General features: G+C 47.3%; 1 protein-coding gene and 1 long non-coding RNA gene across 2 annotated transcripts in view; one reads left to right on the forward strand and one right to left on the reverse strand.

Moving 5' to 3' along the window:
- TWIST2 (twist family bHLH transcription factor 2) overlaps positions 1–19712 on the forward strand; it is a 70969-nt gene extending 51257 nt beyond the window's left edge. The window contains exon 2 of the mRNA XM_074189837.1: positions 14734–19712. The gene's annotated coding sequence lies outside the window, so the exon portion shown is untranslated. The remainder of the gene's footprint in view (positions 1–14733) is intronic.
- Positions 16336–20760, reverse strand: LOC141489132 (uncharacterized). Its single transcript, XR_012468906.1, has 3 exons — positions 20600–20760; positions 17031–17247; positions 16336–16578 (listed from the first exon to the last, which is right to left on the reverse strand). It is a non-coding gene; the product is annotated as an uncharacterized LOC141489132 (long non-coding RNA).
- Positions 20761–25788: the final 5028 nt, after the last annotated feature.

Consider the following 25788-nt stretch of genomic DNA (forward strand, 5'->3'; position numbering starts at 1 on the left):
TTTGCACATTAGCATTTTTGAATAGGTGTACATTTTCACATAAATTATTTTTTATTTGTTTGAATTATAAATATATGTGCATAGACAGGTCACCAGCACCATCAGCATCAGCACCAACACCACCAGGACCACCACCACTATCACCATCACCATCACCATCACCACCAGCACCACCTTTTTTATAGACATGTTACTCCTAGAATACAAAATTCAGTTACTTTCCAGATCACCTAGGTAATCTTGACACTACCTAGAGCAGTCTTATTCATTTCAGCCCTTGTAGAGAAATATAGAGACTGTACTCATGGGTTCTTGAAGAATTCTTTCCTATATGAGTCTAATCATTGCTGAGTTCCAATTTTATTTACTTAATGATTTTTTAAACCATAAATTTCTGTCACTTCTTCTAAGATTTAAGACTGGTGAGGGCTCTGGATAATGTTACTCTAAGCCCAATAATCTTCACTTTCTCCTGAGCTTGGATGGTCGCCATGATGACCTTTTTGTGCAACCTGGCCTTTGGAAGAATGTTGAGGCCTCTGGACTCTTCAGAATCAGGTTTTTGAATGTTAAAATCCAGATCCATAGGATTGCAAAAGAAATCAATTCTACTGACATGCAGTTAGCAAGAGAAAATGAATCCATGGACTCCGAGTTAAAAACTCCTGCTCTGTCCCAAAGTGTTTGAATACATGCAGATGTCTGCTGAGGGAAAAGCAGAAGCTAGGGCCAAAGTTCATCAGAAAAGACTCCCTAGTAGAGAGGTAAATGTAGAATTCTGAGAAAAGGTGAGAGCTTCATCTTGCCTAGAAAAAACTGGTACCATAAAGAGCCTGCAGAAGGGCAGAGATGGGGGTGAAGAAGGGAATTCATAGGTTCAAGGGTTATCACCAGAGTCAATAGGCCTTGCACCCACCCCCTGGAGATTTGGAAGAGAAATGGGTACAGGAAAGGTTGCAGAACAGGTGAAAAATTGACTTAGAAATAGGAGCAGTGGTGGAGATGATGGAATATATTAAAAATGGTCTCTGGATCACAGACCTTGAGCTGAAGATGGGACACAAGGGGCCATCTGAGCCACTAGTATTTCTGGTGATACTTCCTGGCGATGGTACCACAGACGTCTTGGTCTCCTGAGAGTTCATCCAGTATCCTTTCTATCCTTTCTTCTCTTTGTGCCTCAAGTCCATTCAGACACTTCCATCCCTAGCGTTTCTGATGCAGTGATGCAGGTTGCAGTGGTGCAGGGTTGGGGTGGTGCGGGTTGCAGGGGTGCAATGCTGAAGTGGTGCAGGGGTGCAGTAGGCTGGATCTGGGAGTCAGAGGGCCTGACACCAACCTTCATTCATATTCCTCCTGTCTTTTTCTGCTGCTTCTATGTTCAGAGTCTCTCAGAATTGAGGCAACTTGCTGAAGAACCTGTGGGGGTCTTAATATTTCCCTGACCTCAAACAAAGCTTGGACTCTCATACTCAAAGCAAAGCACTTCCCTTTCTGCTCCCATGTGACTGAAGAGATTCCTTCTCTACCTTTGCTCTCCATGTCATGGTCCCATTGGCACCCCACCTTTTATGCTGGACCATCAACACTAAGAGAGAGAGCCTCGAGGGCCAGCACCATTTTTCTTCCCCTTGTTATGCCAACCAGTTGGCAAGGGCAATGACAGGAGACACTCGCTATCTTAGACCCTGGAAAGCAGAACCTGGCCTGGATATGAAGGAGATTGGAAGGGACAATTTTCCAAATGTATTTCAGTAGGTAATTACATCAGGTTTCGGTGAGGTTCCTTGGTATTCTGTGGCTTATTGGGCCAGAGTGTGGGGGCTTATCGCAAGGATATCCTCATCCCTACTCCCATCATCCAGTAACTACCCTAGACAGTCACATACATAGGGAAAGGAGTTTGGGGAAGACATTATATTATATTATATTGGTGGGAGTCAGGGGATCTCATAATCTCTCCTATTGTAACTCATGACTAAATACAGATTCTCCTCCAGCACACATGACCTATCAGCCCTTTGGGAAGAGAAAACCCATTCTACTTTTGATAACTTCAATTATTAGATTTAGGGATTAAAAATTACACACATACACATTAAAGGTTAAACAATGAATAGAACACAGACTCTCAGGGAAGACCTGAGTTCAAATCTACCCTTGGACACTTTCTAGCTGTGTAATCCTGGGCAAGTCACTTAACCTCTTATCTGTCTGTTTCTTCATTTGGAAAATGGGGATTATCTTAGCACCTACCTTCCAGGGGTGTTCTGAGAATCAAATGAAATAACATTTGTGAAGTGTTTTGTTTAAAGTGCTATATAAATTCTAGCTCTCCCTGTAGTTTGGTGGTAGTGGGGGGCGGTATGTGGTGGTGGTGCTACTGCTGGGTGGTAATGCTGGTGCTAGTGATGGTGGTGCTGATGCTGGTGCTGGTGGTGTTGGTTCTGATGGTGGTGGTGGTAGTGATGGTGATCGTGGATGGTGCTAATGGTTCTGGTAGTGGTGCTGGTGTGGTGGTGGTGTGGTAGTGGTGGTGCTGGTGGTGCTAATGGTACTGGTGGTGGTGGTGGTGGTGGTGGTGCTGATGGTGGTGGTAATGTTGGTGAAGGTGATGGTGCTAGTGGTTCTGGTGGTAGTGTTGGTATGGTGCTGGTGCTGCTGCTGGTGGTGGTGGTGTTGAAGTTGGCAGTGCTGGTGCTGATTGTGGTGGTAGTAGTGGTGTGGTGGTAGTTTGGTGATGGTGGTGGTGGTGGTGCTGATGTTGATGGTAATGGTGGTGCTGGTGGCCTAAATCTATGCCTTAGAGTCATAGCAGCTAGGTTAAAAGGGTCCTCAGAGTCATCTAATCAAACCCTTCTCATTTTACAGAGGATGGACCTGAGGCCCGAAAGGGGGTGGGGGTGGGGACCATGTAGATAATAAACAGTAGAAGTAAGATTTGAATTCAGGTGTTCCTGACTCCAAGCCTACTCCACCAGGCCACCTTTCTCAGAAAGGCATCCTGGGCCTCTGGCCCATTCTTTTGCCAAGGGCTGGGGAGGCCGCCATCCCTGGGGACAAGCCTTACCCACTGAGCTGCCCAAGGTAGGCCAGTGTCCAAGTACTACACCCAGGGAGGGGAAGAGGCCCTGCCCCAAGGCGCAGGGCAGAGCCGGGCCCCCTGGCAGAGCTGGGTCCCATGGCGGAGCTGCTCACAGCCTCCCAAATCAGTTCATCTCTAACTGGAGCTAGATGGGAAGGCAAGCCAGAGGTCAGATGCCTGACTCGTGGAGTCGAGACGGGGGAGGGCAGATGGCATGGAGGACAGGGGGCTCCTCCCCATAGCCTCCCCCCACGGCCTCCTCTGTCTCCATGGCCCCCTCCTGATGGCCTGCCCCCTGGGCTCCCTGGGCATGTAGAGGCTCCCGGGCTCTTTGGGAACCTCCAATGTGGAAGGCAGGAAGGAGGAAGGGAGGCAAAGGCCTAAGGGAAGGCAGAGGCCACGGCCTTGGGTGAACAGCGTCTGACAATGACGGAACACACAGCAGGGCTTTGCCGGAGACCCTGCTAGGTGCAGGCCTAAAAGGAGGCCACGGCCAGGCCTTGCCCTCAAGCAGCTACAGTCTCGTGGGACAGACAATGCACCAGCCTCCAGACAAAGCCATGCCCCGCCTGGAGCAGGAGGAAATACCTGGGAGGGGGAAGGCCCTGGGCTGGGGAGGCCCGGGCAGGCCTCCTCTAGAAGGCAGAGCCAGAGTTGCCCAGAAGCATCACAGGGGCTCCGAGGCCCCCGGGGGCAGCCGGAAGCGGGTCAAACCCCAGCCTCTGGGTCACAGAGAGCTTCAACCCAGAAGAAACTGGAGTGCTTTGGGAGAGAGAACATTGACTTGGAAGGCAAAGGACGTGAGTTCAGATCTCAACTCTTTCAATAGCTCAAGCTGTGTGACCCTGGATAAGTCACATGAGAAGAATTGTTTGCATTCAAATTCTCATGAGAGTTTGCAGGCTACGGTGGTCTCTCCAGCCCCCCCCCCCCCCGACCAGTTGCCCAAGATAAAATGAACAAGCCCATGACATCCCACTGCCCCATAAGCCCTTGGAAAGTTTCTCCTTCTCCTTCCTTCCCCAGTTGCCCTGCAGGAGAATTGGACTTCACACACATACACACACACACACACACACACACACACACACACACACACATACACTCACACACACTCACACACATACACTCACACACTCACACTCACACACATACACACACTCACACACACTCACATACATACACTCACACACATACACTCACACTCACACTCACACACATACACTCACACACACATACATACACTCACTCACACACACACTCACACACATACACACACACTCACACACACTCATACACATATACTCACACACACATACACTCACACACACTCACACACATACACATACACCCACACACACACTCACACACACTCACACACATACACTCACACACTCACACACACACACATACACTCACACACACTCACACACATACACTCACACACACACATACACACACACACACACACACACACTCACACACATACACATACACTCACACACACTCACACACACATACATACACTCACACACACACTCACACACACACACACACACAAAATCTCTGTCTTGAAGCAATTCCTTCTCTGAGACTCTCAAGGAGGTCTGGGCTCCCCGGCCTTCACTGACCTTAATGGGAAGCCCAGGACCAAGGCCTCCAGATCATCCTGTGGAAGGGTCCGTTCTCATCTTGGGACATTCACCAGAAGGTCCTTCAGGAGTGGGACAGTCAACCCTTGGGCCCACATCCCCCCTAGGTTGTCACATATGGAAATGATTGCATTTCTGAGCCCCTGGGTCGGCCTCTGCCATCCTCCCTTTTACCCTTGGAAGTTAATCGGTCACCAGATGAACTCCACCTTGGAGAAAGAAAGGCAAGCCAGGCCCTGTCTGTGGACTCCATGGGTGTATTCACTGGGTGGTTTGAAGAGGCCCAGGCCCTCCCCCTGGAGCCAGGACTAGGAGCTGGGAGCCAGGGAAGGAAGGCACAAGATGCCTGGGGGGGGGGGGGGGGGGCAAGAAAAAGCATTAGCTTTAATGTTCCCTTTTTTATAAATGTATATTTTTTCGAGCCTGAAATCCAGTTCCCCAGAGAGGACAGAAGTAGCTCTTTGAGGAGAAACTGAGTTTATATCACGGGATGTTGGGGGAGGGGGTTCCCTTCCCTGCCATGGTCCAGGCCTGGTCCTCCAGGAATGCATGGCCTAGAGTCTGTGAGCTCTCCAGCCTTCTAGAGGACGCAGCCCTGGGGAATTCTGACTCGGTCCTATAGGTGGAAATAAGCAGCAGGAGGCTAGGGCTGGGGATTTGAACCCAGCTCTTTGACTCATCTCGGTCTTTCCAAGAAGGCGACATTGGCTCGATATCAGAAAAACTGCCTCGGCAGGAGACTTACCCCCAGAGGAATGGGCTCCCTTAGGGCTTGGGGGTCGCTCCATCAGCAGAGGCTGGACCAACCCTCTTGAGGAGGGAGCACCCCGATTTCACCTGAGAGCACCAGAATGCTACAGGAACTTCTGAGGCAGCCTGAACTCTCTTCTCCCCAATCCCCACTGTGGCCATGTGGCATCAGTCTTACTTCCCTACCCGCCCCGGCCCACCTGCCGTGCCCCCACTCCTGCAGCCTCTGCCCTGACCCCAGGCCGGTCCCTCTAGCAGGAACTGGATCTCTCACCCTTTCCAATCCACCCTCCAAAGAGCTCCAGGGGAATTTGAGGAAGACGAGAAGGTTTCCAGTTTGGGGGCCCGGGGAGGAGAGGCATCAGGGACTTAAACACTCTTCTCAGAGCCTGGGGTTCACAAGCTCACTTTTAAAATGCAAATGTCCCTGGAGTGAGAGTTAACACACCAGAGGCCGTTGGTCATTCACACCTTAGTTGGAATTGAAGCAATCCCTGGGGTGATGCCTAGAAAAGTCAGGTCTAGGTGGGGCACTGTAGGTGGACCCAGAGAACCAGGCAAAGGAGGAGAGGGGAGCCAGGCACCCAAGAGAGGTGTCGCCCGCCTTACAGGAGACCTCAGCGGCAGCATTTAACCTACCTGAGCAAGGACTCTGGCTCTGGCCTCCTTTGTGACAACTCGCCCCAGAAACGGCAGAGGAAGGAGACCTGAGGCTTTTCTCCTTCTAAATCAAACTCTTCTGAGAGAGGCAGAGACAGAGAGGAACAGAGGCAGAGAGATGGGGGGCAGCTGGGCCCTGGAGTTGGGGGAAGGGGCAGGCCACTGAGGGCTGAGGAAGGGCTGCCTTGCCCATTCCCCAGTTTGGAGGGCTGGCACTGAGCCTCCCACTTCCTCTGCAGCTCCTTCTGAGTCAGGTCTTGACAATGCGGCTCCACAATTTTGTTTGAAGTTTGAGAATTCCCTGAACGGCAGCCACACCCATGTTCAGATGGAAGTACAACCAGACCTTCCAGAAAACCCCCGAGAAGCGACTTCGGGGTCGGGCATCCTTGTGGATGGTCTTACTACCTGTTTGAAGCTCAGAGAACTGGAAGAAATCCAAGATTCCATCAAGGGCAAATCCCTCATTTTACAGATAAGGCAACTGAGGAAGGAGAATTAATTGACCCAGGGCGAATAAAGGGTCAGGATTTGAACCCAATGCTCTGATGGGAGGTAAGGCATTCTGGGTCTCAATTTTTTCTTCTTCTTTCAAATGAAGGGACCCTTTCCATAGACAATCTCTGAGCAATAAACATCCCTTCTTGCACTGCCCCTTTGGGATGGCCCAGACATTCACTCCCACCTGAACCTGAAGGATGCAAGAGCCTGTTGGTGCCCATCACCTTTACAAGTTTCAGGACCAGAGCTCAGAAGCCTCAGGAGCCGTCTAGTCCAGCCCTGACCCCGAGCCCCTCGGATGTAAAAATGACTTGTAAAGATCACCCAGATAGTGATTGACTCTGTAAGCCAATGGACATCTAATTTAATTTAAGAAGCATGTATTGGGCTCCTTCTAGATGCTCCTTGAGACTGTACTAGATACTGGAGCTCCAGAGCCTCAAATGTACCTGCCGTCTCATGTGAAATATGGCACCTCAGGTTCCTGTCTTACTTTGGGAGACTGAAGAATCCAGTCCAGAAGGAAGAGATGTGGACAATGTAAAGAAGGATGGATTAGGGGTTAGAAGATCTGGGTTCAAGTCCCAGATCTGCCGATGACTGCTGTGGAATTTGGACAGTCACTCTGCACCTCCCTGACCTCATCTTTAAAGCCCTGCCAGCAGTTAGATCTAGGATCCTATGAGGGGTGGGTGGACGGGGGCTTCTTTTATTCAGTCTCAGCACCAATGCATGAATGACATCTCTGCTGATCCTAGGACTCCTCAAACAAGGAGAGATGTGAAAGACACCAAAGCTGGCATACCTCCCCCCCATCACCTCCATCATCTCCTGTATAGAAGATTGTCATTGCCTGCCTTTTTTATGGGACTATTTTCCTCATTCTACCTCTCCTTCCCCACTTCACCCAGTGTAATCCTTTCTCGTCTCTGTGACAAGGATTATTTTTCCAAATAGGAATGTGAACAGTTTAACTTTTTTGAGTACTACAGGAGTCCTCTTTCATATTTATTCTTTACTCTTCTCTTCCATCTTGTATTTGAATATCAGATTTTCTTTTCAGTGCTAGTCTTTTCAATAGGAATGCTCAAAAGTACTCTATTTCATTAACCTATCCATCTGACCCCTGATGAATTTATACTCAGTTTGCTGGAGAAGCTATTCTTGGTTATAATCCTCCATCCTTGGCCTCCTAAAATGTCCCATTCCAAGCTCTCCACTCCTCTAACATGGAAACTGCTCAATTTTGTGTGGCTCCAGGGTGTTTGAACTGCTTCTTTCTGACTGTTTGCATTCTTTTCTCCTTGACCTAGGCGCTCTGGACTTTGACCATAATATTCCCAGGAGTTTTCACATAAGATCTCTTTCAGGAGGTGATAAGTGGATTCTTGCAATTTTCATTTTACTCTCTAAATCTAGGATATTGGAACTGTTTTCCTTGATCACTTCTTGAGATATGTTGCCTAAGTTCTTTTTTGATCATTACTTTCAAGAAATTCAATAACTTTTAAATTATCTCTCCTTGATCACATGTTTTCATTTTTGAATTTTGTTTTATCATTTCTAGATGTCTCTTGGAGCCATTAGCTTCTATAGATTGTATTGTCAAATATAAAAAGGGAAAGAATAAAGAAGGAAAAGGAAAGGAGAAGGGAAAGAAGGAAAGATGGAAGCTAGAAAGGAAGGAAGAAAAAAAGGAAGAGGAGGCAGCTAGGTGGTGCAGTGGATAGAGCACCGGTCCTGGAGTCAGGAGGACCTGAGTTCAAATCCAACCTCAGATACTTAATAATAATAACCTAGCTGTGTGATCCTAGGCAAGTCACTTAACCCCATTTGCCTAGAAAAAAAAACTAAAAAGGGGGGGAGGGAGGGAGGAGATAGGAAGGATGAGAAAGAGGGAGGGAGGAAGTAAAGAAAGAAGAAAAAGATGGAGGGAGGGAGGAAGGAAGGAAGGAAGGGAGGGAGGGAGGGAGGGAGGGAGGAAGGAAGGAAGGAAGGAAGGAAGGAAGGAAGGAAGGAAGGAAGGGAGGAAGGGAGGGAGGGAGGGAGGAAGGGAGGAAGGAAGGAAGGAAGGAAGGAAGGAAGGAAGGAAGGAAGGAAGGAAGGAAGGAAGGAAGGAAGGAAGGAAGGAAGGAAGGAAGGAAGGAAAAGAGTCCCCAGAGACTGGCTCCATTGCTTTCTCGCCGGGAGACCTTGGAGAAGGACTTGCCTCCCTGTGCACTAGTTTCCTCAACTATAATGCAGAGCAGATGAACCCCGAGCTGCCCAGTTCTAGGGCCAGGCTCCAGGTGTGCTGTGCCTTTGTCTCCTTGGCCAGGTAGTAACAAGTGATGGAGTGTGGGGGATGGGTGCCAATGCCCTTCCTGCCCCTGAGCTGCCACTCCCATGTCCATCCTTCAGCACCATCATCATAAACATGTTCCACAGCATCATAGACTCTGAACTGAAAAGGACCCCGAGGCTTTCACTTGACGGATGAGGAAACTGAGCCCCTAGGAGACCGAGGGAATTACCCTTAGTCACAGATAAGAGAGGGTGAAGCTGGGACTTGAACCCCGATCCCTCGGCCCCAGAGCCAGAAGGGACCATGCCAGGTGTTGGCAATACACACCTCCCCAAGTCCTGGCGCTCTGCAATTCCTGCAGGGAGGCGCAGGAAGCGTGCTCTGCAGAGTGATGCAAGGTGATCTAGAGAAGGAGGGGAGAGAAATCAGGGAGGACTTCTGGGAGGAAGTGTCCTGTGCCGCAGCTCGGAGTTCCCATGCAATGGCAGCCCAGCTCTGGGTGCACTTCCAGGAGAGCCCTGAGGTCCACGCTGACTGACTGCCCAGACCGCCTGGCCCGGGACAAGCCTCCTCTCCTCCTCCAGCCCCGTGGAACCACCCCCCACACACACTGATCCCTTCAGGCTTCTCTTTGTCCCTGGCCACCACATCTGGTCACCGTTGGCAGTGCCAGATGTGGTTGTCACAATCACTGTGGCTCAGTCACTCTCCCAGAGATCACAAACAAGTGTGACCCCCCCCCCCCCATAATGCAGCTCCATTTCCACCCCAGCAGCTGCCTGGAGTCCTTGGTCATCCAAGGGAGCCGGGTGCGGAGGCCTGAGGAACCTGCTGCTGTCTAGTGGGCCAAGGCCAGGCCTCCTTCCCCGAGGGCAGCAGCTCAGGAAGCCCAGCCTGTGACCCCCCTGCCCTGGGGACGGCCCCTCTAATTTCTGACTTTTCACGGATGCCACGCTATCGCCCCTTGGAGGGCTGAGTCAGCTCATATATCAAAAACTGCTATAATGATTTCCCCCGACTAAGGAAGGTTTCCATTTAGCTTCCCCCTTCCCTCCATCCTCCGTTATTAATTACCTAATTACAACCACATTCTGGAAGGGAGAGCCCCAGTTGACTCTCTGCCCAGGCCCACTTTAAAGGGTTTAACTCTTTGGAGTGGACTAAACCTGAAGCCTGAAGTGATTTGGGGGTGGGGGATGGGCAGCACACATGGGTGTGGGTGTGGGGGGCAGGCTTCCCCCTCGGCCTCAATGCTGACTAGGCGATTTCTCAGGGAAAGGATGGGTCCCTTGGGTCCAAAGTGGGCATGAGGAGGACAGGCAGGCAGCGGACACGGGAGCCCAAGACCGGCCCATCCACCCATGGCTCCATGGCAGGGGGTTGGGAAATCAGGGGTGGGCCTCCTCGCACTGGAAGGGCTGGTCTTCCCATCAGACCTCTGTGGAGTGGCCTCATACCTCCTAGTTCTTGAGCTTTACATCTAATCCACACACCTTATTTTACAAGTGAGGAAACTGAGGGAGTCAAGGGTTTTGCTCAACATTGCCTAGAGATGTAGCCTGGGAGGTGGAAAGGGGAAGAGATAAGAGCCAGGCTGGCCTTCAGAGCCAAGTCCCTCAACCCTCCACCATTCCAGACTTCTCATTTACCAAACCATTCAGTTCAACACTCATTTTTTTTTTGCAAGGCAATGGGGTTAAGTGGCTTGCCCAAGGCCACACGGCTAGGTCATTATTATCTGTCTGTGGTCGGATTTGAACCCAGGTCCTCCTGACTCCAGGGCCGGTGCTTTACCACTGTGCCACCTAGCTGCCCCTAAACAGGCATTTCTTACTTATTTCCTGCCTGCCAGACTGATCCAAGTCCTAAGAGATAAGACAAACATGAAACTCTTCCTGCCCTCAAGAAGCTGCCACTCTTCAGGAAAGGGGGAAGGGAATCCCTCAGGACATAGACACCAATGCAAAATAGAAGTGAAGTCTGAGGGAGGGAGACACAAGAATGGGGGAGTCTGAAGCGGTGGGCCTTAGAGAGAGCTGAAGGCTGGGGAGGGAGGGCAAGAAGGGCCTGCAGCTCTGGGGCCCAGTCTGTGCCTACGGGACTTGTCTTGAATGTTCTAGATCAAGACCAAAGGGTTACTTTAAGGGGAATAGTGAGCACATCTAGGAGACCAAAGTCCATGTGAAGCCAGACGGGGAAAGGTTTCAAATGTTAGGTAGAAGGATTTATTTTTCGTGTCCAGGGTAATAGGGAGCCATGGAAGCTTCTGGGGGAGGGCAGTATCACGGTCAGTGATGTCTGTATCTCATCACTGATATAAGGCCACCTGAACTTCTAACATTATCAACTCAGGGAAGGGAGCATTAGAACATTTTGGACTTTGGAACACTTCTACTAAAATACAAATAATCACTGGAATAATTATCATTCTATATCTCCATGGAGGTAATTTATTATTATCCAACTTTCAGCCGATAGAGGGAGTTGGTTGCTAAGGGAAAGTAGGGTAGAGTCGATGAGAGATGGTTCCTGGGGTGGTGGAATGAAAGATCCCCTGAGAAAGGTGGTGAGAGAACCCAAAGATAGACTGCTGACCTGGTCAACACAGCGAGTAGCCAAGCTGAAATGTGAAGCTAGTTCTTCAGACTCCAAATTCAGGCCTCCATCCACTGGACCTCACTTCTTCTCTGGGTTATCTATGTCTCTTCTAAAATGTGGTCTCCAGATGGCTCCAAGGCAGAGCCACAGAAAGAACATCCCATCATCTTCATCCCTTAACCTTCCATTAATGCAGCTCCCCCCCCTCCATCATCCTGTGGACTATCCTAGAGTTTTGTTGCTCCTAGCAGTGAAAAAGGCCAGGTCGTCTCCTGTTCACACTCCCTTTCTCTCAGTCTCCTCCACATTCCTGCCTTTCTCCTGCAGAGCTGCCAACAAAACCCTAGGCTTCTCCACTGTTCTAGACAGAGTTCTACACGGTGTTCTAGACAGCGTTCTAGACAGTCCCAATCCTCTCTGGTCTCCCCACATTCAGATGAGGATAGGGGATGTGCCCAGGCCCCCCTAGCCAGATAGTGCCTGAACAGGGCCCAGAGCCCCCCACAGGCTGGGGGAGGGGAGACGGAGGCCAGTGAACTCCTCTGGGAGCTTGGCCCCTTCAGGATCTGTTGCTGCTCAACTGTCCAGAGGAGAATTCTTACCCAGGTCGGGTAATAAACGGGGACCATTTAATACTGCAAATCTCCTCTCTCTCTCCATTTCTGGTCTGTGTAACAGTAGAAAAGCTTAATCGAGTTAGTCTAGTGTGAGTGGGGACATAATGCATAACCCCTCTTCTTGGCCAGGGCCCATGGAATCTGACTCCAGAGGACTTGGAAAAGGTTCAAAGAGCAATGAAACTATTTCAAGGATTGGGAAATTGGCCTTGTGAGGCAAGGCTCAAGGAATTGGGATTTACACAGCCTGGGGACGCAAAGGTTGAGGAGAAACTTCATTGCAAACTTCCAAGTGGAGTCGGGCCAGGGACTCAGTTCCACCGCTGTGGCTGAGCCCAAGACTCATGTGATGGGCATCCAATGCCACTGGGCCAGCTAACTGTCTTCGGGGCTGGGTTGGGGGCTAGAGAGCGAGCTAGGGGAGTGAGAAAATTGCCAGGTGGCTCGGACTAGTCAATGGGGGGAATGTGTGGGAAGGGCAGGATCCCAGCTTCCACCCAACCCAGGTGCCTCCTCCCACACCAGCCTGCCCACTAATGCTACCTCCCTTCTGCAATTCCTATGTAGACACTCTGTGCCCAAATAACCGGGCTCTCCCTGCAACGAGAACACCTCCTTGAGAGCAGGCTCTTTGTCTATCTGTCTGTCTCTACCCCTCTCTATCTCTCCCTCCCCACCCTATCTCTCTTCTTTCTATCTCTGTCTGTCTCTATCTGCTTGTCTGTCTCTCTCTCTATCTCTGAGCCCCCCTCTTCCCCTTTCTCCTTCCCCCATCTCTCCTTTCTCTGTCTTTGGCACTGTCATCACTGTATCTGTGTGCAGAATGAAGGCACTTTGAGCATTTGGAGCTGGACAGAGCCTTGGGGAACCCCTCCACCAACACCCTCCTTTTACAGGAGAGGAAGGCTGGATCCAGCTGACGCAGCAAGTGTGTAAGAGCGGATATCCCCCTGCTCCTGCAGCTCCCAAGTCAGCCCCTAACCCACCATAGCTTGGGCTTGTCTGAAAATTCAGGGAAACTATTCCAAGTGCCTTCAAGGAATGACTGGAGGTGACCCCACTCTGGAGTCCAGGTGGCAGGGGACAGTCCCATGGCCAAATCTCCAGGAGTGGTAGGCCCCAACCCCCAGGCTGACAGAATCTGGGGCTTCAAGGGATGGGGCTCATCCTTTCTTCTCTCAGAAATCCTTTCCTTTGATACTTAAGGCTGAATATGTAACACCTAGGCCAGGAGTGACCTTGGGCTTGTCACACCTTCAGTTTCCTTTTCTGTAGAATGAGGGGTAGGATGGATGGTCTCTGATCAGCTGGCTCCCTTGAGATCTTGAACCCTTCAGCAGAAGATTCACCATCCCCCAGCTTCTTAGGGCTGTTTGACTCTGGACAAGATACTTGACCTCTCTGAGAGTAAACTAGGAATGATAATTCTAATCCTCCCTTCCTCCTTTGCAGGATGGAGTAGTGAGCAAAGTGCCCTGGATCTTAGAAAAGTGATGTATAAAGGAAATGAAAGCCTATATAATGATTCAATACTGCCCCCACCCTGGGCTAGGAACAGAAGGAAAATGGGGGGATAGAGGGAAGGTCTTCCTTCTAACCTCCCACAGGTTACCCAAGGCAGAATCTGGAGAGATGCCATCATAGATCACATGCAGCAGCTTTGACGCAGCATTCCTCAGTTCTCTGAGGACCCCGCTCCCCAACAGTATCCTGGCCCTTTGGTTCCCTCATCCCTCTCCCCCTCACCCAACTAGAATTCAAACTGAGCTCATGGTTAGAATTCAAGTGTATTTTTATTCACACACACCCCCTCTTCCAGACCCAAATTCAAATCAAATCACTTGGCTGTAGGACGGCTAGGATCACCCCAGTGGGCCTTCTCCAACATCCCTGTTGCCAAGGAAAACACAACTCAGTGTCAGAGGCTGACTTGAATTATTGCTGAACATCTTAAGGCCTCTCTCTCTGCTGATAGTTAAGCTTCAGGCAGTGAGGAAAATCACCCCAAAAGTCAGCAGGGAAAGGGGCTTGAAAGACAGAAATTAAACCCTGGTAGCTCCTACATTGCAGGGTCAGGGAAGTTGGGAAGAGAGGCCTAGAAGGGGGAGTCCCCTCTCCTTCAGCAATCAGTTTGTTTTATAGTTGGAAATGCATAAGCAGGGTCTTTCCAGTGCTGGGGGGGGGGGGTGTTCAATGCTTAGATTAATACCAACAATTAGACTTACTGCAATAAAAATTTATTTTAAAGAAGACTATTACATAGAGGATCTGATCCCAAAGGTCAGGACCAGGAAAAATGATGGCAGCCAAAAAAAGGGACATTAGACTTGGCAAAAGAGAAACCTCCCTAACAAGTGCATAACCCAGGGCAATGAGCAGGGGGTTCCCTCTCATGGTGGTTCTTCCCCCAAAGGGCACATGATCCCTCGGCAGGTCGAGGAAGCCACAGTCTTTGAAGGCTCTTCCTGATATGAGGGGCTGTGAGTTGTCCCTGCAAGTGACTTGCAGGACATTGCCTTCAATGTCCCCCCCAAGTAAAATTCATAAAGATTTTAAATGTTTTGTTCTTGTTCCTTCGTGTTATAGATTGTCCAACGTGTTTGAAGGTGAAGTGGAATTGGGACATCTCCGAGTTCATAACTTCTGAAACCTTAACAACCTCAAGGAATCTGGTCCATAAGGCCTTTCTTGACCTCGCAGCTCTGAGCTCCCACAGAGCAATGAGACTGAGTGGAAAAACAGCCCTGAAGCTAAGCAGTCTTCGAAAGCTTTTCAACATCTCTCCTGAGGGACATTTCCCCAACGCCAATCTATGTGTCCTGGTCGTCCTTGCTGTTCCCGTTGCTTGTCGTGGATGTATGTTGTTCTGGGTTGGGCGTGTTTTGTTTTGTTTTCTGAACATCTTGAGATTCAGGAACACATATAAGAGAAATCTTGGTTTGGGAATTGTTTTTCCTTTTACTGTGTTCTTTTTTTAATGTATATTTTTTTAATGAAAGAAAGATGAATTCTTGTACAGTTCTGTTTAAACTGGACCAAGGCTCTCAGAAGAAGTGGTTGCCCCCACCCCCACCCCTGGCCCTTTCTCCTCCCATGATTCTTGCATGATGATTTCAAGTAAGCCTGGAATTCAAACTCTCAGCTGCTCCTCCCCTTTCTCAAGCCTCCCCAACTTGCTCAGCTCGCCAGTTCTTTTTTTGGTATTTTCTATTTCAATGTATATGTTGCTTATTTGTTTTATTTATTGAGATATTTTTAACAAGCTAAGAGACTGCAATTTTGCTGTGTATACTGCTTCTCTTGCCAGTAACAATAAAGAAGCCACGCAGTTTATCATCTCCTGGTCACCTTGGTGATCTTGGCAATCATGTCATTTGTTCATTCAAAAGGAGACAGATTCTGGAGTCAACCACCCAAGCCTCCCTTTGTACCGTCCACCGTGGCCTGAGCACTCAACGGCTCCAGGGCCAGCCACAGGGGTGGGGGGATTGGCATCCTGATGTCCCACAGTGGGCTTCCATCATTGGCTACCAGATGATATCATTTAATCATCCAGACTTAGTAAGTTTTTAGAAAAGCATCACTCTCTCCACCCCTCTCCTCCCAAAGTCTGACACTGTCCCACAAGTATATAGAGAGTCCACAGGAGAGGGTGGGCTTAAACTTAGAGTTGGCAGAGTGGGCCGCTCCCCATTCCTGGCAGGTGGAAATCCTTTTCTCCTATTTGTGGGGTGCTGAGTATGACACAAAGACCAAGTGGAAGCAGGCCCTGCCTTCCAGGAGCTCACATTCTAACAGGGAGATGACATGGAAATAAGTAGATCCATGCAACACCCCCAGAGATAGAAGGAAACCCCCGCTGGGAAGGGGCTGGAAGTTCAGAGCTTGAGAAAGGCCTCAGTGGAGTCTGGGAATGGAGGAATTCCAAAAAAACTTGAGGGATTCAACAAGACCGCCTCCCCTCTGCCTCCTGCCTGAAAGTGGGCAGCTAAATGGAGCTCATTGGTGGAGGGGGCACCGGACCCGCTGTTGGAAAAGCCTGGGTTCAAATCCCAGGCTCAATCACTTAACCTCTGTCTCAGTTTTCTCATCTAAAATAGAAATAATAACAGCACCTACCTCCTAGGGTTCTTCTGAGGATAAAGGAAGATAACATTTGAAAAGAATTTTGCAAACTCTAAAGCAATATAAAAAGTGAGGTAACTTAATTTAATTGATTCATGAATGTCATTTCTTACTTCAAGTTCTCTGCCCCTCCTCTTGAAGTCCCTTTGTGTGGTCTAATCTTTACCTGTCCTTGTCACACATCCTGCAGAGATAACAGGGAAAAAACTATTCCAAGGTAGAAGAAATTTCTCATCTCTGGAGTTCTTCCAGAAAACATTTTCATTGTATGTCTCTTGTAATGACTTATTTGCACACCAGGGTATCCTAAAGTAGACAGGAAGCTCTTTGAGGGCAGGCACTATTTCCCTTGGTCTCTATAACTCAAGGCCAATACAGTGCCCAGTATACAGGAAGCATTTCATTAATGCTTGCTGACTAACAGATAAAATGTAAACTCATTGAGGGCAGAGTATGTTTCCTTTTGATCTCTCAATGAAGGGTGCATAGTAGGCACTTAATAAATGCTTGTGGCAGTCACTGACAGGCTGCCTGGAAGGAATCCTTGGAAGGAACCTCTTAGGACCTTTCACCTTCTAAAGTGCCCTGAGTCCCCTGAGAATGATGTGGCCATTCCTAGCATATTTCTTGGAAACTGAGCTCATGGAAGCCTGGAATCTGCCCCACCATATATTCTACCCCTCCCCAGATACCTTTGTATAATTGCTATTAGTTATATCCATAAGCTAATTTGGGGGAAAAAGATTAACAAGTCTGACCTTTGCTTTGCACACTTTGAAGCAGCTTGCTCTGATTCTTCTCCTCACCCAGCCCCCAGTTTCTCCATCTTAGAGCCATCCTTGACCTTGACCTTGAAGATAGCTATTAGAGGAAGTTCTCTGGTTCTTTCCCATCGGGCTTTTGTAGTCCAGTTATGTTGGACTGCTGGTGTTCAGGGTCTCTTGGGTCAGTTGAAATATTTACCAGCACAAGATTCTACATACATGAGCCAAAGGAAGAAGGAAGGAGGATTGGCAATTACAGAGATCTAAGCAATTGTCTGTTCCTGGGGGCGCCATATGCAATGCAATCTGTTCAATGAGAAACTAGTCCTTTGGAGAACCTAGCTGGGGATGATAGCCCATTGGAGAATCAAAACTGATTTCAAATGGGGAATTCTTTCTGGGTGTGGCCAGGATCCCCATGAGGTATGACTTTGCCCACAGCCCCAAAGTCCCAGACATGTCAAAGGAGGTCCTGCCAAACTCTCAAGACCTGAGAACCAGGAGGGGACAAGAGAGAGAAGATGAAACCACCCCAGCCTCAGATCCCAGTGGATTGTTGGAGTCTGCCCTCTCTTTCTTTCTTCTTCTTCTTCTTCCTCCTGCTGCTCCTCTCAGTGGAGCTGATCAGTCTACCCAGCTAGATAATCATCCCCTGGCTTCTGCCTGGCAGAGATGGGCCAGTAAAGGTATGCAGGCTGGTAGGCTGTCCTCCCATAATGCTTCACAATGGGGCTTTCAGAAGGATTCTCAGGTACCCCTTTGAGACACTCTGTCATAGGATCCTGGGATCAGAGACCTGGAGGTAGAAGGAATTTCCTGTGCCAACAAGTCCAACCCCCTTCATCTGACAGATGAGGGGTGAGGAGGAAGAAGAAGGGAGAAATGAGGAAGGGGACAAGGAGAGGCCCCCTGGCAGAGAGGATTGAGCCAAATTCTGGGTTGGGAGACCCAGAGCCAAGTCCTAACACCACTGGATCCCTGTTGAGCAGTGAAGGCAAATTATCCCATCTCCTTGAACTTCAGCTTCCTCATTAGTAAAATGGAGATTACAACCCTTCTATTGGAAGGGTTGTTATGAGGAAAGCTTTTGTGAGCTTAATGGACCCAGGAGCTATTATTAATGTACAAGCGTTTAATGAAAGCTAGATGTGGCCAAAGGCAAGCTGGGGGGGTGGGGGTGGCAGGGTGGCAGTGACTGCTTTCTTGGAGAATCAGACTGTGCCAAGGAGCTTGTGGTAAACTAACCAAGGATATGAGTTTGTGTTCATGTAAACAGTGGGCAATAAAATTATTTATATCCTGGCTATTTATATCCTTACTATTAACTCTTCTCCCTTCCTTGACCCCTGAACTAAGCTTGCTAAGGTTTCTGTTCTTCTAAAGCCCACCACCACCATAGAAACCCTTTACATTCATATCAAATATGAGATCGGATGACAGTATCTATCTGATCCTTCTAACTTGGGAATCAAAGGCGCCCAAGTCCCTAAGCTGAAACTTGAAAGGAAAGGAAATCCTAACTAAACAGCACCTTGCAGTCCCTAATCAATGACCTCCCTTGGTCCTAGGAGGTCTGAAAGAAGTCAAAAGGAGAGGTATTAGGAAATGTGGACTCCAGCTAACTTTGCCTTTGATTTGTGGGGAAATCTGGATGCATTTTAGTAATCAAGGATGAGAATTTCCAAAATTAATGAAGGCTGGCCAAAGGTGGTGTCGAAACATGAGTAGACACAGATGTAAGAGTCTGGCAGCCAAAGTTAGCCCTGGAACCCTGAAGGGAGAAATAGCTACTGTTCTGGGGACCCATTTTTCCAGCTGGGGAGGACCAGCCTAGAGGGGTACAATGAAAGTTTAAAGGATTGTGTTTGGGTCCCTAAACCTCAGGAAGCAGGATGTGAACTAAAACCTCCCAAGGAAATGCTGCTTCTAATCTGTGACATTCACCCACTGTGTGACCTTGGTTAAGTCACTTCATTCCTTATCTATCCAATGATATGACTGGCATCAGCGCCCCATGAGACTCCTCCCAGCTCTCCATCTCTGATCTTATGAAGGGGGAGAGTAAAGGGGCATCCTTGGGTACACTCTTAACTGGAACCATTAAAGAAGGAAAAAAGTAAGCTAGGAAAGAGGACCTGCAAAGTGGGCCTCATCTTATCTCAGACCAGCCATGGCATCCAGCTCGAGTGGCACATCTGACCATCTCTAGGCCTTCCTAGACTTCCAGAGAGTCCAGACCTTGTTGGCAATGCCAGAGCTAATGTTGGCCAGGGCCAAGGTCTCCATGCAATCCTGAGGCCTCCTGGGAGCCAGACTGCTATGAGGGGACATGCTTGACTCAGCCCAGCCTTCACCCTCCTCCTGAGGCAAAGGCCGCCATGTCCTTGGATGTATTCTTGCCTGGAGCACTGGCTATGACTTGGCTCTCCGGCAAGGGAACTTGGCTCTGTTTAGTTTCTGAAATGGGATTAGGTTTATTGGGGTACTTTTTTTGAATGCCAGAAACATAAATCAGACCATTGTCTCCTTTAGCATGGAATACTTGCTCAATCCATTTTCCAGGAAAAAAAATCAAAAACATTATGTTTTATTTTTTGCTTAAAAAAGATGCTCTTCAACGTTCCTCATGGCCTTCATTTAAAAGCAAAGGGGAAAAGGAAGTGAGCCAAGGCAGCATGGGCCACTTCTGGTGTGATTTATGTATGTTGGGCCTGGTGGTCACCATCAGTCCATCAGTGAGCATTTATCAAGGATTTGCCACCTGCTGCTGGAGAGAAAAAGAAAGGCAAAATAGAGGACTAGCCCTTGAGTTGCTCTCAGGCTAATAAAATCAGACCCCAGACCAAAGGATAGAGCTGCAGTCAGTCAAGAAGCGATAGCAACAGAAGAGGCTGATCTGACCTTCAACTATTTCTAGTGTTCGCAGGATCACATTTGGGTTTAAATAAATTGACTTTCTAGCTATGAGATCAGAAAGCATTGATTCCATAGCAGGTTGTCTGACAAATATGAGGTGGAGGAGATGGGGGAGGAGGGGATCAGGGTGTGCTCACATTCATGTGTGACCCAGCAGCCCAGGAAGGGAGCATGGAGGATTCTCATTCCAACTGTACCCCCATCTTGCAGATGTGAAAACTGAGGCTCAGAAAAATTGAAATGTTGGTTCCAGTTCACACAATTAGTGAGTGTTGGTGGTGGGACTTGGAGGTCAAGACCAGTGCCCCTAGTCACTAGACAGCGCTGCCTCTTATATCCTGGCTGCCGTTTTCTACTTGATTCCCATAGAGGGGGGAGGAAATGAGCAACAAAGCTGATGTTAGGGACTTGTTCCCAGTCACCACATTGCTATTTGTCCAAATCATGGGGTAGGGCAAAGAGGGTTGGTCATGGAATCACGAAATATAGGGGTTTGAATATTAAGCGTCACATACTAGCTGTGTGACAGTGAACAAATCACTGACCTCCTGGTCTCAATTTCCCCCATATGTAAAATTACTTAACACACCCTGGTTTTTGGGGGAAAACCCTTTGGCAATTTAGAACCATTTATGAATAGGTATCACCTTGAATAAACCCTAATTCCCGGATGTAGAAACTCCTTTCACTGACAAAGATTACAGCCCCTCCAGTCTTTCAGACTTCGCCAGCTTCCTCCGTAAATGATAGAAAGACAGTTTAACACCATGCCAACTCTCAGAGCTGGGTGGGATGTACGTTAACTTGATCTCCATTGGCAGAGTCTTGCATAACAATATCAGAACCACAGAATCATAATGAATTCCAGAGTTGGAAGGATTCTTAACATGCCCCATCTGACAACTGACCTCCAACCTTGCTTCAAGACTTCTAGTGCAGAGCCACGACTGTCTCCTAAGGGATCCTGCCCTAGTTTTCAATAGTTCTCATTATTAGAAAATCTCACCTTCAACCCTAAATCTACTGATTCCTGAGTATCTATCCTCGGTTCCTAGGTCTGCCTTCTGGAAGCCAGTAGCAAAACAGCTCATTCTTCTTTCTCAGGGTGTACTTTCCTATGGCACCTGTCACATCTCCCTACATCTTCTCTAGGATCATCTTCCCCATCGTCTGTGAAGGCAATTCCAACAGGATAATGTCAAAGTCATTTAAGGACCTTCTAATTGTCTCCCTCTCTGGAGCTCTCCATGATCCATGGTCATCCAGAAACATGGTACTCAGAACTGGACATACTGGGCCACGTATAGACCACCTGGAACCTTATATCCATGCCCTCCTTAAGACCCTCTTAACCAGGGCAGTCTGAATTCACGCTTGCTTCCTTCCTGCCTCATGTTTATCAGTCAACCTACTATGAAATCAACACTTTCTGATCTCATAATTAGGAAGCCATTTTTTAAAAAAATTAAAGAAAAGATTTTGTTCATTCCTCTTATACAACCTTGGTTTCATTTAGTCCAATGTTTATGCTGCAAAGGTCTTTTTTGACTCAGATTACATCACCTGGTGCTTCATTTCATCTATAAATTGAATAGAAATAACAGTGATGGTAATTATATCTAGTTTTTATATGATTCTTTAAGATTTGTAAAATGGGGGCAGCTAGGTGGCGCAGTGGATAGAGCACCGGCCCTGGAGTCAGGAGGACCTGAGTTCAAATCCGACCTCAGACACTTAACACTGACCTAGTTGGGTGGCCTTGGGCAACCTACTTAATTAACCCCGCTGCCTTGCAAAAACTAAAAAAATAAAAAAAGATTTGTAAAATGTCTTACCTTTGATGTTCACAGCTCCATGAGGTAGGTGTTATTATTATTATTTCCATTTTACAGATAAGGAAACTAGGGCAGAGAGAGAGTGACTAACCCAGTGAATAACTGTCTAAGATATAAACTGATCTAAGCTCATTGCCTTTAACCAAGTCATTGCCAAGAAAGTTAAATAGTCTTAGCCAAGAACATTGACAAAACTGTTAAATGATTCAAGGTCAAGAATGTTGATCCCTGAGGCACTCTACTAGAGACTTCTAGTCAAGTTGACATTGACTTTTTTTTTAGGGTTTTGCAAGGCAGCGGGGTTAAGTGGCTTGCCCAAGGCCGCACAGCTAGGTCATTGTTAAGTGTCTGAGGTCGGATTTGAACTCAGGTCCTCCTGACTCCAGGGCTGGTGCCCTGTGCCACCCAGCCAGCCCTGACATTGACTCTTAATGAGAATTCTTTGAATCCAGCATTCAGCTGACTCGAATATCTTCAACCCCACACCTCTGGTCCTCAAGAACACAAGGGATTTTATCAAAAGCTCTGCTAAAAATGAACTAAATGTTATCTGCAGCATTTCTCCAATCACCAGTTTAGACATCTGTGGCAAAAGAAAATGGATCTAATGACCTTCTCTTTAGTAAGCCTCCCTAATTGCAATTAGTCAGTCAATCAATATTTATGAAGCACCTACTATATGCTGAACATTATCTAATACACACTGGGGATTTTTAAAAAACAAAAAAGATAGGGGTGGCTAGGTGGCGTATTGGATAGAGCACCGGCCCTGGAGTCAGGAGGACCTGAGTTCAAATGTGGCCTCAGACACTTAACAATGACCTAGCTGTGCGGCCTTGGGCAAGCCACTTTACCCCGCTGCCTTGCAAAAACCTAAAAACAAACAAACAAAACACACACACACACACACACACACACACAAAAGACAATTACTGCCCTCAAGTTGCTCACACTTTTTGGGGGAAAACAACACATGAAAACCTGGGGGGAAGAAGGGGAAGGAGGGTGCCCTTCATGTGGGACACAATGAGGTCCAGACAACGCCAGGGGTGGGAAGAGAGCTGGTTTTCCTGGACTTTTTCCTCAAATAGAATTCCAGAGAGGAGAAGTATTTGTGGTCATTGACAAAGAGAATTAGCTACACCTGCAGGACTCTCCTGGGCCAGGCAAGGCTCATGCAACCTCCTACATGAGCCTCACCTGGCCCAGGCAGGATCTGCAGGTGTACCTGCAGGTGTATCACTGCAAACCTTCAGATATGCAATACCAATGACCAAAGTTGACCCTAGAGGAACCTTGAGCCAATGTGCCCCCTTCCCTTCATCAGAGGTGGGAGACTCTGGGAGTGAAATACTGAATACATTACCTAACCTGATCACTTCGTTGATTGATTTGTTTAATTGTGTCTAGTCTTTGCCGCAAGGGAAGGCTGGTTGGTTGAGGAGATACATTTCAGAATGAATGTGGGAACCAAAAAGGTTTGGGCAAATGTCATCTTTTACATCAAGCCCCATTACATTTCATTGAACTATATTTAAAAACAAACAAACAACAAGATAAAAAAGAAAGAAGCAACAATGATATAAAAACAAAACAAAGGTCCCAGCTCAAAAAGTAAGATAGATATTTTAAATTAACAGAAAAGAATCTTTCTAAATGAATTTTCGATGGTCCATGTTTTTTGGTGTCCTAAGCCTGGAGGAACACACTCTCAATGAATGCCAAAATGAGCTAGGTCTCTTTTTCTATGATGCTGAATGCAATTCAGCTATTCTCAGGTTATAAAAAAGGAGGCTTGGGGCAGCTAGGTGGCGCAAGGGATAGAGCACTGGCCTTGGAGTCAGGAGTACCTGAGTCCAAATGGGGCCTCAGACACTTAATAATTACCTAGCCCTGTGGCCTTGAGCAAGCCACTTAATCCCATTGCCTTGCAAAAACAAAAAAAAACAAAAATAAATAAATAAACAAACAAATAAATAAATAGACAAGTAAATAAATAAATAAAAAGGAGGCTTTACCTATACAAAAGAAACAATGCTGTCCCTATTCACCTCCCTGCCTGTTGAAATACTCTTTCCTTTTTTGACTTCATTATGATCTAAGAAGAGACATCAAGGAAAAAAATGCTGCTAAAAGGAACCTTTTTCACAAGTACAAGGTAGTAAAGGCAGAGTTGGAAAGTAACTTGGGTTAGAAAAGACTTGGTGGCTAGAGATTACTGCTCACTCTAAATGTGTGTCAAGTTCACCCCTCTGAGACTCATTTGTAAAATATAGCTAAGACCCACATTCCTAAACTCATAGAGTTGTACTTAGGGGAAAAAAAACATAGAAATGAAAGGTAAGGCCAGGATGGCAGACTAGCAGGAAGTATAACAAAACCCACCTCCATCCATCAGATTCCTCCAAACAGATCTAGAAAACTCACCAGAACAAGTACTGATGAGGAAAAGAAAAAAAACCACAGTGAATCATTTTTTCAGCTCAAGTTATCATAGGGGGACAGACAGAGAGGCCTTTGGACACTGAGGAAAGATCTGTCCAGGAGCATACCTCATATGCATACCGGGAGAGAGAGGGACAGAGAGAGAAAGGGAGACAGAGCTATAGAGAAAGACAGAGGAGACACAGAGTTTACACCAAGACAAGAGGAGGTCTTTGACTCATAATCATGAGAAAAGGTTGAGAACAGGTGCCAAATGACAGTTTTTTCACCAATTCTCCAGTTTTGGGTCACAGATCCAGGGGAGCCTGAGCACTAGAGGTGGCCTTCCCAGATATGGAATGTTCACAGGTCCTAGAGCAGAGAAAGGTTTCACTTCCAGCTCCCAGCCTAGTTTGAAGACATTAAGGAATCAGGGAAGAAATCCCAAGGCAAAGGGGAGCCTTGCTAAGTCTCTTTGACCCAGTAGAACTTCTTAGTTGGATGAATGTGGACAAGCCCAGACCTTATCCTGGTCAGGAACTTGCAGAGTTCAGACCAGGATAGGGCAGTGAAAGACTACTCTGGAAGAGACCATTTGGGGAGCATGGAAAGCTTTCAAGTCCTCAAACTGAATAGTCCCTGATATCTTGGGTTAAAACCATCTCACTACCTCAAGAAAGCAGCTCAGACCCTCCTGGCAGAGGTGTATAGAGCCCAGATTTAATATCAGATCTAAAAAGTCAGAAAGAGGTCTGGAAGAATGAACAAACAGAAGAAGTCCTCAAAGAAAGCTATTAGGCCAATAGGGATTCTCAAGACAGACAGAAGAGAAGGGTTCCAGAACATATACAAACAAAATATCAAAGAAAAACAGATTATTGGCATGAGGTTACCTGAAATTCTTGGAAGAGATGAAGTAAAAGGTTTGAATTTTGTTTTGTTTTTGTTTTTGAAGGAAAAAAAAAAGAATGAGAGCCTTCAAAGAAAAAACTGGAAAGGAAATTAAGAGCTTGGTGCAAAAGCTACAAAATCTGTCCAAGCAGCAAATTCCCCCAAAATTAGAATGAATCAAAGAGAACTCAGAACTCCAGAAGACAGCAAGAAATATTAAAACAAAGTCAAAATGCTGAAATAATAGGATAGCAGAATTTCATAGGAAAAAATAATTGACCTGGAAAACATAAAGTAAAAAAAAAAAATTAAACCATTTGAACTATCTGATAATCTAATACCACAGTCAAGGAAAAAAGTTGACATTAAAACAGCAAAGTGTCTTTTAGAACCAGAATGTTCACATAATTTAGCAGTCGCTTCTATGAAAAAGTGAGGAGCACGGGATATTTCAGAAGGCAAAATATATATAGGTTTACAAGAATAACTTAGCTAGGCAGCTGGGTGGTGCAGTGAATAGAGCATCAGCCCTGGAGTCAGGAGGACCTGAGTTCGGATCCAGCCTCATACACTTAATAATTACCTACTTGTGTGGCCTTGGGCAAGCCACTTAACCCCATTGCCTTGCAAAAAGCTAAAAAAAAAAAAAGAATAACTTAGCCAGCAAAACTTGAATGGGAAATTTA

This window comes from Macrotis lagotis, chromosome 5, assembly GCF_037893015.1.
Source record: "Macrotis lagotis isolate mMagLag1 chromosome 5, bilby.v1.9.chrom.fasta, whole genome shotgun sequence".
Lineage (NCBI taxonomy): Eukaryota > Metazoa > Chordata > Mammalia > Peramelemorphia > Peramelidae > Macrotis > Macrotis lagotis.